A 13,826-nucleotide genomic window follows, 5' to 3' on the forward strand; every position below is an offset into this window, starting at 1 on the left:
TTTTCTTGTTTATATTTATCACATCTAAACATAAATCATGACAATTATTACTTATTTCTACAAGCATTGATTTCTGTAAGTGAATCGTTTGTATTTTCATTTTTCTTACATGTGCCTAAAATATTTGAAAGAGAGCCAACGTATTAGCTACCAACTTAGCAAAAAAAAAAAAAAAAAAAAAAAGAAAAGAAAAGAAAAGAAAAAGAAACTTTCTCAAAATACAGACTTAAAGATTCTGAAGTCTTTATGTTTTTAAAACTATAGTTGAGCCTTGAACAACATGGGGGTTAGAGGCACCAACCTCCCCTTCTTCTACCAGTGTCGTAAAAAATCTGCATGTTGCTTTTGACTTCTCCAAAAACTTAATTACTAATAGCCTCCTGTTGCTCAGAAACCTTACTGATAACATTAACAATTGGTTAACACCTATTCTGTATGTTACATGTATTGTAACTCTTTTCTTAAGATAGAGCAAGCTAGAGAAAAGAAAACTTTTTAAAGAAAATCATAAGGAAGGGAAAATACATTTACAGTACTGCTGTATTTACTGAAAAAATTTCATGTGTAAATGGACCTGTGCAGTTCAAACTTGTGCATTCAACTATAGTAGATGTCAACTATAGTAGATGTCAATAACATTTAGGATGAGGTGCTTAAATGATCCTGTTTTTTATATATATTTAAACATGGTTATGTGAGAATCTGATTGGTTTTTAAATTAAGTGGCATTATTTAGGTGGAAAACTGAATTACCCTGTAAATACAATCTTTTTGTCAACTTAATCTCATAGGTCATTTCTGTGGAATCATTCATTTTTATTTCTATTTTTATTTTCCTTCAGTAGAGCATGTGACTCTTTTTTTTTTTCAAATTTAATTTTTTTTTCAGCGTTCCAAGATTCATTGTTTATGCACCACACCCAGTGCTCCATGCAATATGTGCCCTCCTTAATACCCCCCACCAGGCTCACCCATCCCCTGGCACTCCTCCCGCCCAAAACCCTCAGTTTGGTTCTCAGAGTCCACAGTCTCTCACGATTTCTCTCCTGCTCTGATTTGCCCCAATTCACTTTACCTTTCCTTCTCCTAATGTCCTCCATGTTATTCCTTATGCTCCACAAGTAAGTGAAACCATATGATAATTGACTTTCTCTGCTTGACTTATTTCACTCAACATAATCTCCTCCAGTCCCATCCGTGTTGATATAAAAGTTGGGTATTCATCCTTTCTGATGGAGGTGTAATATTCTATTGTATATATGGACCATATCTTCTGCATTCATTTGTCTGTTGAGGGACATCTTGGCTTTTTCCACAGTTTTGCGATTGTGGCCATTGCCGCTATGAGCATTGGTGTACATGTAGCCCTTCTTTTCAGTACATCTGTATCTTTGGGGTAAATATCCAGTAGTGCAATTGCAGGTTCATTGGGTTAGTTCTATTCTTAATTTCTTAAGGAATCTCCACACTGTTTTCAAAAGTCAACTTGCATTCCCACCAGCAGTGTAAGAGGGTTCCCCTTTCTCCACATCCTCTCCAACACTTGTCAATTCCTGTCTTGTTAATTTTGTCATTCTAACTGGTGTATTTGGTATCTCAATGTGGTTTTGATTTCTATTTCCCTGATGGCTAATGATGATGAACATTTTTTCATGTGTCTGTTAGCCATTTGCATGTCTTCTTTGGAGAAGTGTCTGTTCATGTCTTCTGCTCATTTTTTGAAGTGACTATCTGTTTTTTGAGTGTTGAGTTTAAGGGGTTCTTTATAGATCTTGGATATCAGCCCTTTGTCTGTAGTGTCATTTGTGAATATTTTATCCCATTCTGTGAGTTACCTCTTTGTTTTGTTGACTGTTCCCTTTACTGTGCAGAAGCTTTTGATCTTGATAAAGTCCCAAAAGTCCACTTTTGCTTTTGTTTCCTTTGTCTTTGGAGACACGTCTTGAAAGAAGTTGTTGTAGCCGATGTCAAAGAGGCTACCGCCTATGTTCTCTTCTAGGATTTTGATAGATTCTCACCTCATGTTGAGGTCTTTTATCCGTTTCGGGTTTATCTTTGTGTATGGTGTGAGAGAATGGTCAAGTTCTATTCTTCTATACATAACTGGCCAGTTTTCCCAGCACCATTTATTGAAGAGACATTTTTCCACTGGATATTTTTTCCTGCTTTGTCAAATATTATTTCACCATAGAGTTTGGCTCCATATCTTGGCTCTCTACTTTATTCCACTGATTTATTTGTCTGGTTTTGTGCCAGTACTATGCTCTCTTGGTGCTCTCTTTGTGCCAGTACCATGCTTTCATGGCTTTGCAGTAAAGCTTGAAATCAGGCAACAAGATGCCCCCTGTTTTGTTTTTCTTTTTCAATATTTCCTTAGCAATTTGGGGTCTTTTCTGGTTCCATACAAATTTTAGGATTGTTTGTTCCAGCACTTTGAAAAATACCAGTGAAATTTTGATCAGGATGACATTGAAAGTATGGATTGCTCTGGGGAGTATAGACATTTTAACAATGTTTACTCTTCCAATCCATGAACATGGAATGCTCTTCCATCTTTTTGTGTCTTCTTCAATTTCTTTCACGAGTGTTCTGTAGATTCCTTGAATACAGATCCTTTACCTCTTTGGTTAGGTTTATTCCCAGGTATTTTATGGTTCTTGGTGCTACAGTAAATGAAATTGATTTGCTAATTTCCCTTTCTATATTTTCATTGTTAGTGTATAAGAAAGCAACTGATTTCTGTATGTTGATTTGGAATCATTCATTTTTAATATTACATAATAATACTTACTTTGTACAGCCATCATTTTAAGTGTTTTTGTATTTATTGTCTTCTCCAGTAATCAGAACAGCCCTATGAGGAAGGCACTAATGGACCATCCCTGTTTTGTAGATATGGAAATAGAGGCTGAGAGTGGTGAAGATCCAGGCCATATAGCCAGGACCGTCCTGTCAGCCTCAGTTCTCTGCAGAATCTGTAATACTAACCACTGAATTTTATTGGCTTTAATAATTAGGAGCCCAGTTGGACTACTCTTTCTGCTAAATTAGCTGTGTACTGGAGGAAAATGTAATGAGTAATGAAAATGATATATAGAATCATGACCAACAAAAAACCAACAGTAATACTGGGTAGTAACACTTTATATTTAGTTATGTTATTTTGGGTAAATCTAATTTCTCTGGTCATAGTTTCTTGATTTATGAAATAAGAATAATGATACATATCTTCCACCATGTGATTTTAAAGATTCAAAAGATAACTTAAAGCTAAGTTTGTATAATCTGCAAAGAAACCTCCGTAAAACAAACAAACAAAAAAGAAACCTCCGTAAAAAGTTATTACAAAACTCAAGATAATTGCAGCTTGTTTCTCCTGCACTTAAAATGTGCATATTTTTGTTGCTTCTCTTGGTGTCAGTGGTAGAAGACAGTGAAAACTCTACATACAAGTAAAAATGAAATGACTTTAAAAACTTGTAGATCCTTAGAGTTGCTAGATCATTATTGAATTTGTATTTTGTAAAAGCAACTAAACTATAATAAATATTTTGACCATTTGCCTTGGCTCAAATAATTGATTTAACTCATTTCTATTTATAAAACCTCTTATTGTTATGTACTTGATAACTATAGGAATTTTGGAAGGCCTACCACCAGCAATTTCACCAGAAGGCTTTGTGGTGACAATTCAAACAAAAATCTCATTCAAACTTTTATTTAGTGCCCAGTGTGTGCCTGACTTTTTTTTCCCAAGTATTGTGACATAAAAGTGAATAAAACAAGTGAAATCCCTCAAGCATTAATCATGCTTGGAGACAGATATTTAAACTTTTTATAATACTCAATGGGGTAAGAGTGATGATAGGTGGGTGTCATCAAAGGAAAGAGCAGAATCTTTAAACCAGGCTTCTTAGAGGAGGTGATACTTGATCTGAGATTCAGAGAAAAGTAAGACTTAGCATGCCAGTGGTGGTGTGGAGAAGGTGTCCTGTTGAAGGACTTACACAATAAATTGGAGATAAGAACTAGCATGTTGGTTTAAGGGACTAGATTATTTAGTATGTCTGGAATGGGAGATTCATAATAGGGAACAGGCAGAAACAAGGCAGGTCTAGATTGCCTAGAGCCCTGAACACCTACATAGACTGTTAGAACTTGATCATAATACTTATGGGAGCATTGAAACAATTTATGACTGTTGCATTACCAGATTTGAAATTTGGAAATATCACTCTGAGAATACGAAAGGAAAGCCACCCATCCAGGAGTTAGGAGTGATAGGCTGTGATGAGAGCATGGGAAGAGGAAGAAGATAAGAGACGTGAAAGATGGAATCTTTTTTATTTTGTGACCACTCTATTAACGGTTTCTTTATTTCTCATCTGGGCTATTGGGAATTGATGGTGGGATCATTAGCTATGTTAGGGGACACAAGAGGAGAGAAGTGGGAATGCTTAGGAAAATTTGTGTCTAGAATTTAAGGTCATAGTTTGGAGTTTAGATATAGGTTTGAGAGTATTTTCTGGCATGTGTGACTGACCTTCATCTGGAAAAGGAGAAGTCCCCTTAAACATTAGATGCTCCTTACTTGACCTCTTTTATCCTCAAGTGGACATTCTCCTCTAGTCACATTTTTGATCTTTCTAGAATATTCAATATCAGCAGTATTCTTGCTTGAGGAGAGAATCAAGACAACTGCCAAACAAGCCAATACTTCTCTGATTCTAAAAGATTGACCAGTCCTTTTTGAAGATATACTTCATTGGCCAACCATTAGCAAGGTTCCAGATAAGAGGATTTTGGTTGCTGGTCTTGGCTGGTACCATGAAGAGAATCAGAAACAGTTTAGATGTAACATAATTAAAGTGAGGTGGGTGTAAGGTAGAAGCAGAGGTCTGTGCTGAGTATACTTATAAATAAGCAGAGGAGATGCTAGAATTTGGAAAGACCCATGTGGTGGCTATGGAATCACAGCTCTTACCTGTTGATTTACATACTCAGAAAAAGTGCCTGACATAACACAAAGATTACGCAAAATGTTTGCTTGAATTTCAACTTGTTTCTTTGTAAAAAGTAAATGAGAAATATCCTATAGGGAGGGATAGGTGAGGTTTTAATTTTCCTTCAGTGGCAGATGGAAGTGAGGAATAAAGTTTCAAATAGATAAGTAGAATTTTTCTGTGGTTTGATAGTTCACATGTTCTCAGAGAGGATGTAAAGGTTTCTACATGAAGAGTAAATATTAATCTTTCCTGACTAGCTCGGTCCAAAACTTCCGTGAGTGAGCCAGCAGGTAATGGGTTAGAGGTCTTGAAGAAAAAAATGAAATTTAGAACACTTGCTGAGGAGCATCGAAAAGATGAGTATGACTAGCTGGAAGAGCTTCTGGGGTTATTAATGTATGAGTTTGGAAATTATTAATACTGGTTCTCATCATCAAGATCACTGAATGAAATTCCACAGCAGTGTTCAGTAGTCTGGGAGACAGAAAAGACAAGTTAGGCAATTGTATTTACCCATGTCTAAACTATTCCAGGGCAGATGAGGCAGGAAAACAAGATAGCATGAAAACAAGCATTTAGGGTAAGGACTAGGAAGTGTTTTTGTGACAGTCCTAAGCCAATGGGCTGGAAAGGGAAGGAAGTAAACCTGGAAAATGGAGCTAATGAGGAAGCATTGATGAGTGCCACAGGCAGACCATTTGTATGATGACAAGAAATAGAGTCGGAATGATGAGTTTGTTGTGGAAGAGTGTAATATTGGAATTTAACTAACAGTACATGGAATTTTCAAAAAAAAAAATCACCAAGGTTTATAGAAACTGATTGTGTGAAGATAAAAATCACTGAATGGAGGAGGTCAGAAGTACTTTGTTTAAGATTGTAGGACCATCAAAACGGACATGTATGTCAAGTCTAAGGATCTTTCCTCATTGAAGACCACATATCTACTGCTAAAAAATCATTAATGAATGTGGAGAAGGAAATTGAATGTAAGTAGATGACAGGGATGAGGAGTCCCAATGAGATATCATTACTCAAGGGAGTTAGATTCGTAATGCTATACAAGTAGCAATGCACAGCAAGAAATTATTGAATAATTTTTACATACTTCCTGGTTTCCACCCCTGTTCTCTCCTCTTAGTCTTGTGGGAACATGGAGTTGGAGAGTCTGCAGCCTCTACTTGAGTAGACTGAAAGCAAATGCAAAAAGTCTTAAGGAGAAACAATCTTTATCTTTCCTTATCTTAAGGAAAAATAGAGGGAAATGTGAACTTTCCTTATGTCAAGGAAAAATAGGGGGAAATGTGTTCTTAGCAATGGTTTTAGGTAGAGGGAACCTTTTATGAGCAAATTGAGGATGACGATAGATACATAGAGTTTACACTTGAACGTACATTCCAGAGAGCATCCTTAAAAGTAATGGCAAGGAGAGACTCAAAGAGATGATGAGTTGAATGAAATGGAGTTTGCCTGAGAGTTTGGCAGGGAATGGAGTACAAAAAACTTGAATTTTGAACAGAAGCCAACAATGCCAGTGATATGAGAGATAATGGCATTCAATGGTCAAAAGACTTGGAATGAACTCTGATATGTAATTGTTTTTGAGCCAACAGAACACTGGGCCCGAGGAAAGATCTTATTCTATATGTGGTCTCATCAGAAGTTTGTAGCTTTTGCTCATTATTATATATTTTTAAAATTTTTATTTATTTACTTTTTAATTTCTTTTCAGATAAAATGATGTTTTTTGACTTGACAAAGCTCAAAATTGTGTATGAAGAACAATGTAGTCAGAACCTAGTCAGAATGTTGTCACCAATCCCTTAAGACCCTTTGGATATAAAGGGCTCAAATATTTGCCAAATAGCTGATAGTGCTCATCCATATTCATTTACTCTTCTTCCTGGCAACATATCTGGACTACATTATCCAGTCTTCCTATAGTTAGACCTACACCTAACTCCTATGATTGAGTTCTACCCATAGGATTGATAAGAATGGTATATATTACTTATGGGCCTATCCCACAAAAACCTCCCCAAGCCCCATTCCTTAATGCCTGTCTGAATGGGGAGGTGTCTGAGGACCTGTAGGAATCACAAGATGGGAAGAACCTAGAGTAGAGGATGTTTTTCCTTCACTGCCTCCAGTGACCCATATTTCAATGAGACAAACAAAACAAAACTTTTATGTTGTTAAACTAGTAAGAATTGGGGATTATTTATCATAGCGGTGGCCTTATCTATCTGATACAGTATCTGTGGAAGATATCTTTGCTGTATGAGCTGATGGCAAATTCCATAGAGTTTTGGAGCAAAAGCGTATTTTCTCAGCAAGTAATTTTTTATTTTGGGGAGGAGACCCTAACTTGTTATTGCAACCTCATAGAGACTAAAGACAGAGTTACTGTGCTATCACAATTACAGTACCTTCATCATCAATTCAGCCTCATCTGATTGGCTGAGCCATGAAGTCAAGTGTTTCCTGGGGCCCTGCCTCATCAAATGGAAGTTGAATTTAGAGGTCAGGATCCAAGTATGTACCCACGTACTTGGTACCCACTAAAATACTGCTACTTTTCTCTCAAAATACTATTATGGCCCTAAGAGCAGTTTCCTATGAACAAATGACGGAGGAGAGAAGAAGAGCCTTATTTAAGATGCCTATGCATGCTATGCTGGCAGCGGCATTACAACCTGCTGCGTGGGTGGACCTGAGGGACAATCAGGGAACAGAAATCCTTTCAGTGAGTAGAATTTTGCATGATAATTACCATATTTGAAGTTCTCAGATGAATCAGCTCTATATATTCTTTACATTATGAATAGTGTTTAAATATTAGTTAGATAATATCGCTTGCTTGGTTCAAGTCCTTCTGTAGCTTACTATTATACTGTGTATAATAGTATAAATAGTATAAACACACCATAAGTGGTGTGTTCCCTGCTTACACTAGAACTTTAATGTAGACTGTCCTTTGTTTTGCCCCTCTAGCTACTGGCCTTCTTTTAATTCCCAAGTATCAAACTCTTGGCCCTGTGTAGACTTTCACGTCTTGCTAATTCACAACTTGGCTGACTTTCTCATCTTTAGGACTTTAGCTTAAATTTGGTCTCTTCGGATGGGCTTTCACTAATCTTCCAACAAAAATTAAGCTTCCTCTTTTTTCCCCCTTTCTTCCTCTACCCTTTTCTTTCCTTCCTCTACCTTTTTCAACTTTTCTTCTGGATCTTGCTCTTTTCCTTTATAAAAGGTATCTGTATTTATGTAATTGTTTATATATTATTTTACTAAGGGGCACCAGGGAGGCTCAGTCAGTAAAGCATCTGACTCTTGATTTTTGGCTCAGGTCATGATCTCAGGATCATGAGATGGAGCCCTGTGTCTGATTCTATGCTCAGAAGGAGTCTGCTTGGAGAGTCTCTATCTCCCTCTGCCCCTCCTCCTGCTTCAGCACGCTCTCTCTCTAAATAAGTAAATAAATAAAATCTTAAAAAAAAGTTTTCAGGGGCACCTGGGTGGCTCAGTGGGTTAAAGCCTCGGCCTTCAGCTCAGGTCATGATCCCAGGGTCCTGGGATCGAGCCCCACATCAGGCTCTCTGCTCAGCGGGGAGCCTGCTTCCCCCTCTTTCTCTCTCTGCCTGCCTCTCTGCCTACTTGTGATTGCTGTTTGTCAAATAAATAAATAAAATCTTAAAAAAAAAAAGTTTTCAGCTTCATTGTATTCTAAATTTGGTAAAAGTGAAGACCCCGTTCATTTTGTTTGCCATCAAATATAGGACAGTTAGCACAACTCCTGGCTCACAGTGGATGGATGAGAAACTTTTGGATTCATGCTGGCCTCTCAGCTGAGTACAACTGTACCAGAAATTCATTTGAATTTTAAGCCATGGCAAAGAAGAAAACCAGGAGGCAGGTAGGGCAAAGTTAGTAATCCTGTGAGGAACAGGAAGAGGTAGGTATGATATAGATATGGAGGGTTGTGAAACAAGATAGGTCTTGTGGATTTTAGAGTTCAGCCAAAAGATGAACAGAAATTTCCCCAGAACCTCTGGTGGCATCCTTTAAGAGAACGTCCATTCTACTCTAACTAGCAGCTTACATGTCTTCCTTTCTTTTTATTTTTTCTCTTTCCTTTCTCATTATTTTCTTTACTTTTCCCAAACAAAATAGAACAAATCAGACAAACAAAACTCTAAACTTGCAAGATTTGGGGTTAAAATATTGAGGAAAATAAGGGTCATTTGTAGTGAGTGAAATTTCCAGAAGCCTTTTAATTCATTCGTTAAAGAAAAAACAGTATCTACATTGCTGTTCATTAACAAAATAAAGGTTAATTTCCCTCATGAAATATTTAAATTTTACTGCCAAATTGTTGTAATGATGCTTTCCTCAGCTAAGAAAATCTGGGAAATACGCTTCTAATAAAAACTCCTATAAATATCAAAAGGGAAAATTCCAGATTTCCAACTGGAGTGCATCCCTAAAGATGATTAAACATTAATATCAAAGGAACACACACCCATATATAAAAAGCAGACCATCAAAGGTCACATTTTTGAAGGTAGAAGATTAAGGAAACAGATATCCCAGAGGATGACTGAATGTTACTGCTAACTTCAAAATACTTGGTTTCAGTTATTTTTTCAAGATGTCAAAAAATCCTGTAGTCATTCCAATCATTTCATGCCTAAAGTTTTCCCCAAGGAAATATGATATTTTTCAGGAAAATGTTACGAAAGGAATGAAGGACGATTGTATTAAACATCTGCAGAAGCTCTGTAAGATTAAACAAAACTTGGTTGTTTCATGGTATGTTTATTCCTTTCTCCTCCTCGCTTGTAAAGTTCCTTGTGACAAAAGAATTTTCTTTACAAAAAAAAAAAAAAAGAAAAAAGTTTGCTCTGAAGTATATGTAGTATATGTATCTTTATAAATTACACCTATTTAAATATCCAAATGTGACCCCCAGAAAAAAATATCTATTGCTTAGACCAATGGTGGGTATATTGAATAGTGTGATTAATTGAAAGCAACAAAAATAAACTAATTTAAGTAGTAAAGCAATTTATTTGGAAATCAACAGCAGCTCATTGAGTCTCTAAGAGGATCAGCAAACTCGTTTGGGCAAGGCAGTCGGGAACAATACCTCAAATCGTGCCCTAAAACTATACATGAACTATCGCTATGAGACACAATCATAGTAGCCAGTATCATCAATATCATTGCTGGGCATTTCTGCCCCTGAAAATTGATGCAGGTGATAATTCTTCTGCATTTCCACTCTACCATCCAAAACAAACCACAGTGGATTCTATGTGGAGCATTTTCTTGTCTTTCTATCTCAGTTCAAAATTCAGGAAAAGTGCTTATGATTGGATAAACCTAGGTTTTGCATCTGTGCTCTGTCTTCAAGGGAGGATGATATTATTGAAGTCTACATTGGGAGATAGTCTTTTCTATAAACTACGCGTTTATCTTGGACATAGAAAGGATGATTGGTTCATAGATAGCCTAAAGGAATAAAAAAAATATCTGGTGCTATGATATTAGTTTCATTAGACATAGATTTTTGGTATAAAAGAATGTGGAAATTTTAAGTAGTTAGTATAACCAAAATGTGTTTCTGGGTTTAAACCAAGTCTTGAGCATTTAAACTCATCAAACCTGAGTATTCTGTGTGTGTGTGTGTGTGTGTGTGTACCGATGCATGCCCTTAGGTGGGATAATATTTTGTCTTTTTTTCTGCCTCACATTGTATTGAAATAGTCCAATGAGAGGTATGTGAAAAGAATTTGAAAATGTAGAGCAAAGGAATTCAAAGTCAAATAAGACCAGATTCAAATATGCACCCTACCTCTTACTTGGTATGTTAAAAGGGACTAAAAATGGCAACTTTTTGGACTTCTCAAAGAGTTTAAATTGGACAGAATCATTAAGAACTCATAACATAACTTAGCTTAAAAAGAGTTTAACACACATCAAACCCAGCAAGGAATTGTGGGCATGTCAAAGTATCAGATGGTTTGTTGTTTAATAAAAACTGTATACACACATATTTCTATATCTTCCTAAGGATACATACATATGTATACATCTTTTCAAAGTTCTAAATGTCTTTTTACTCTAAGGAATAATATAACATATTCATCTAAATCACATTATGAAAAGTGGAAAGGTTCTTGACATCTGTTGGAAATATTAGTGCAGAGATGTTTGAGCTGGCCAGCCCTATAATATTTCTTTTGTTCTACATGTGATATCATACAGCAGTTTGTCTGTCTGCTATAACAAGCTTTCTTTCTGATTGGGATTTGCAAATGTTTTCAGGGAGCTGATCACACTTGTTAAAACAAAGCAGGAAATTCCTCTTAGATGAGAGTATATTACCTTTAGGATGGGTGAGATTATGTACTAAGCCCTTAGAAGTGAACTGCTAGAAAAGGCTATGACTTGGAGAGGATAACTACATGATGACATCTGTTGCCCGGTGACACTTTTGTGCTCAAATGAGTTTGGGCCCAACAATCTTGTGATATTTTTCCTATCTGGGAAAAATGCCATTCCTGTTCATGCTTCAATGCAGCAAAGTTTGAGATAAAAGAAAAATGAATCTCCCTCTTTATTCAACAGCATTTATTGAACTCTACTATATTCTGGTCACTATTGGCTCTAGAAATAAACTGAAAATTAAATGAGGCATTTAATTTTTACATTCTTTTACATTCTAGTAGAATAAAACAAAATTTTTAACAGTTATAATACAAGATGACAATTGTTATAATTGAGGCAGATAAAGCAGGGAAAGTAATCCACATGTTCTTTGGGAATTCAGAGGAAGTCACAGGAGCTAAGACTTCAATGATACATAGAGATGTCCTTGGAGAAAATGGGCAAAGGAGAAAAATGCAAGTGGAAGAAATTTAGGTACAAAATCCCAGGGGTTTGGAGTCAACAGAGGTCTGCATCAGAGAAGGGCGAGTAATCTGGTGTGGTCATATGAGGTGAGTAGTGGGAGATGATATGGGATCAGAACACAATGGGCATTTATATGACTGCTAAGGATTGCTAAATTTTATCCTGGAAAGTAGTATTATTGTCTTTGACTAGCTTCTTTAAACCAAATGGTTTAGCACTACCTTGGGGTAATAAAAGGAGGATTAAGTCACTGTGAATTTTTGAGGTACTGCTTTGAAGTTTAATTCTTACAAGCTAATTTTTGGGGTAACTAGGATTTTTGTCTGCCATCTTGGTTAATCTTCCATTCCAGAATCAGATACCCAGAGAGCAGCAAAGCAAGGCTCAAACCCAGGAAGTCTGGCCCCAGGGGCCACCCACTTTAACCTCTGGTGTCCTGCTTCTCCAGACAGGTCTTTCATTCCTTTCACCCTTAGCCAATATAGTAGCCTGTATTGTTTAATTATAAGTCATTCATATTTGCCAATGGATCCAGAACCTTCAAAGTTCAGGGGCTTACTGGATATGATAGTTAAATGTCACATGTTAAGACAGAAACCTGTCTTCTTAGGGATCTTCAACTGTATCACCTGAAATAAGAGAGGATTCAGGAAAATCCTCATCCTTACCCTAGGTATTAAAAACTGAAGGTGGGAGGAGCACCTGGGTGGCTCAGTCATTTGGGCATCTGCCTTAGGCTCAGGTCATGATCCCAGGGTCTTGGGATTGAGTCTCATGCCATGTTCCCTGCTCAGTTGGGAGTCTGCTTCTCTCTCACCCTCTGCCCCTGCTCTCCCTCTCTCATGCACTCACTCTCTCAAATAAATAAAATCATTAAAAAAAAAAAAAAGAAAGAAAGAAAAAGAAAACTGAAGCTGGAAAACGAGAGCCATTTGTTGTTTGTTGGCCAAAGGCTGTCAGCTTGTGACCTTAGAGCTGTCAGTGGCTGTCTCCACCATGCAGAGAAGCATGAGAGCAGGTACCCAACCAGCAGAGAGATAAAGAGCGAAATTTAGAGAGAGAGAGGAGACTGACAGTGTTCTAGACCTAAGTCCTTGTGCCTTAGTTAGAGAATCCTTTGCCTTTATAATATGTGATGGTGTTAAACTATCAAGCCCCCTTTTTTTGACTGAGCTACTTTGTCAGGATATTTGTGGCATTAATTCTGAGTATATGACAGTGTATTTTCTTCATTTTTAGAATAGTTTAGTTCTTAAAATGTAAATTTTCCTTGCATAAACCAATGTAATACTACTAATAATATCTAAATGTGATGATATAAAATGACTCTATTCCAAACTATCTTCTTTCTTCAATCTCATACAAGTAAATTTTTATGTTATTGGCATTTAACCATCCAATGCCATCCAATATTGGCACATAATCCTGTTTCCTTCTGAATCCATAACAAGTGATAATGTGAAAGAAAGATAACAGGTATATGACTCAGAAAGAGAATAAGGGAAATAGTCCCTATAAGACAGTGTATGACCCCCTTTTAATTTTTTTAAATTTTTTAAATTTTTATTTATTTATTTTTTTAAGACATTATTTATTTATTTGACAGACAGAGATCACAAGCAGGCAGAGAGGCAGGGATAGAGAGAGGAAGGGAAGCGGGCTCCCCGCTGAGCACAGAGCCTGATGCGGGGCTGGATCCCAGGCCCCTGGGATCATGACCTGAGCTGAAGGCAGAGGCTTTAACCCACTGAGCCACCCAGGTGCCCCGACCCCCTTTTTAAATAATAATTCTTTTGAAACCTCTAGCAAATTTCAACTGATAGGCAAATTAGGCTTTTGGAGAAATTTTAGGAGACTTGTGTTTGAGTGTGATATTAAAAAGATATAATGACTGTAATGCAT

Source organism: Martes martes, assembly GCF_963455335.1.
Source record: "Martes martes genome assembly, chromosome: 3".
In the NCBI taxonomy this organism is placed as follows: domain Eukaryota; kingdom Metazoa; phylum Chordata; class Mammalia; order Carnivora; family Mustelidae; genus Martes; species Martes martes.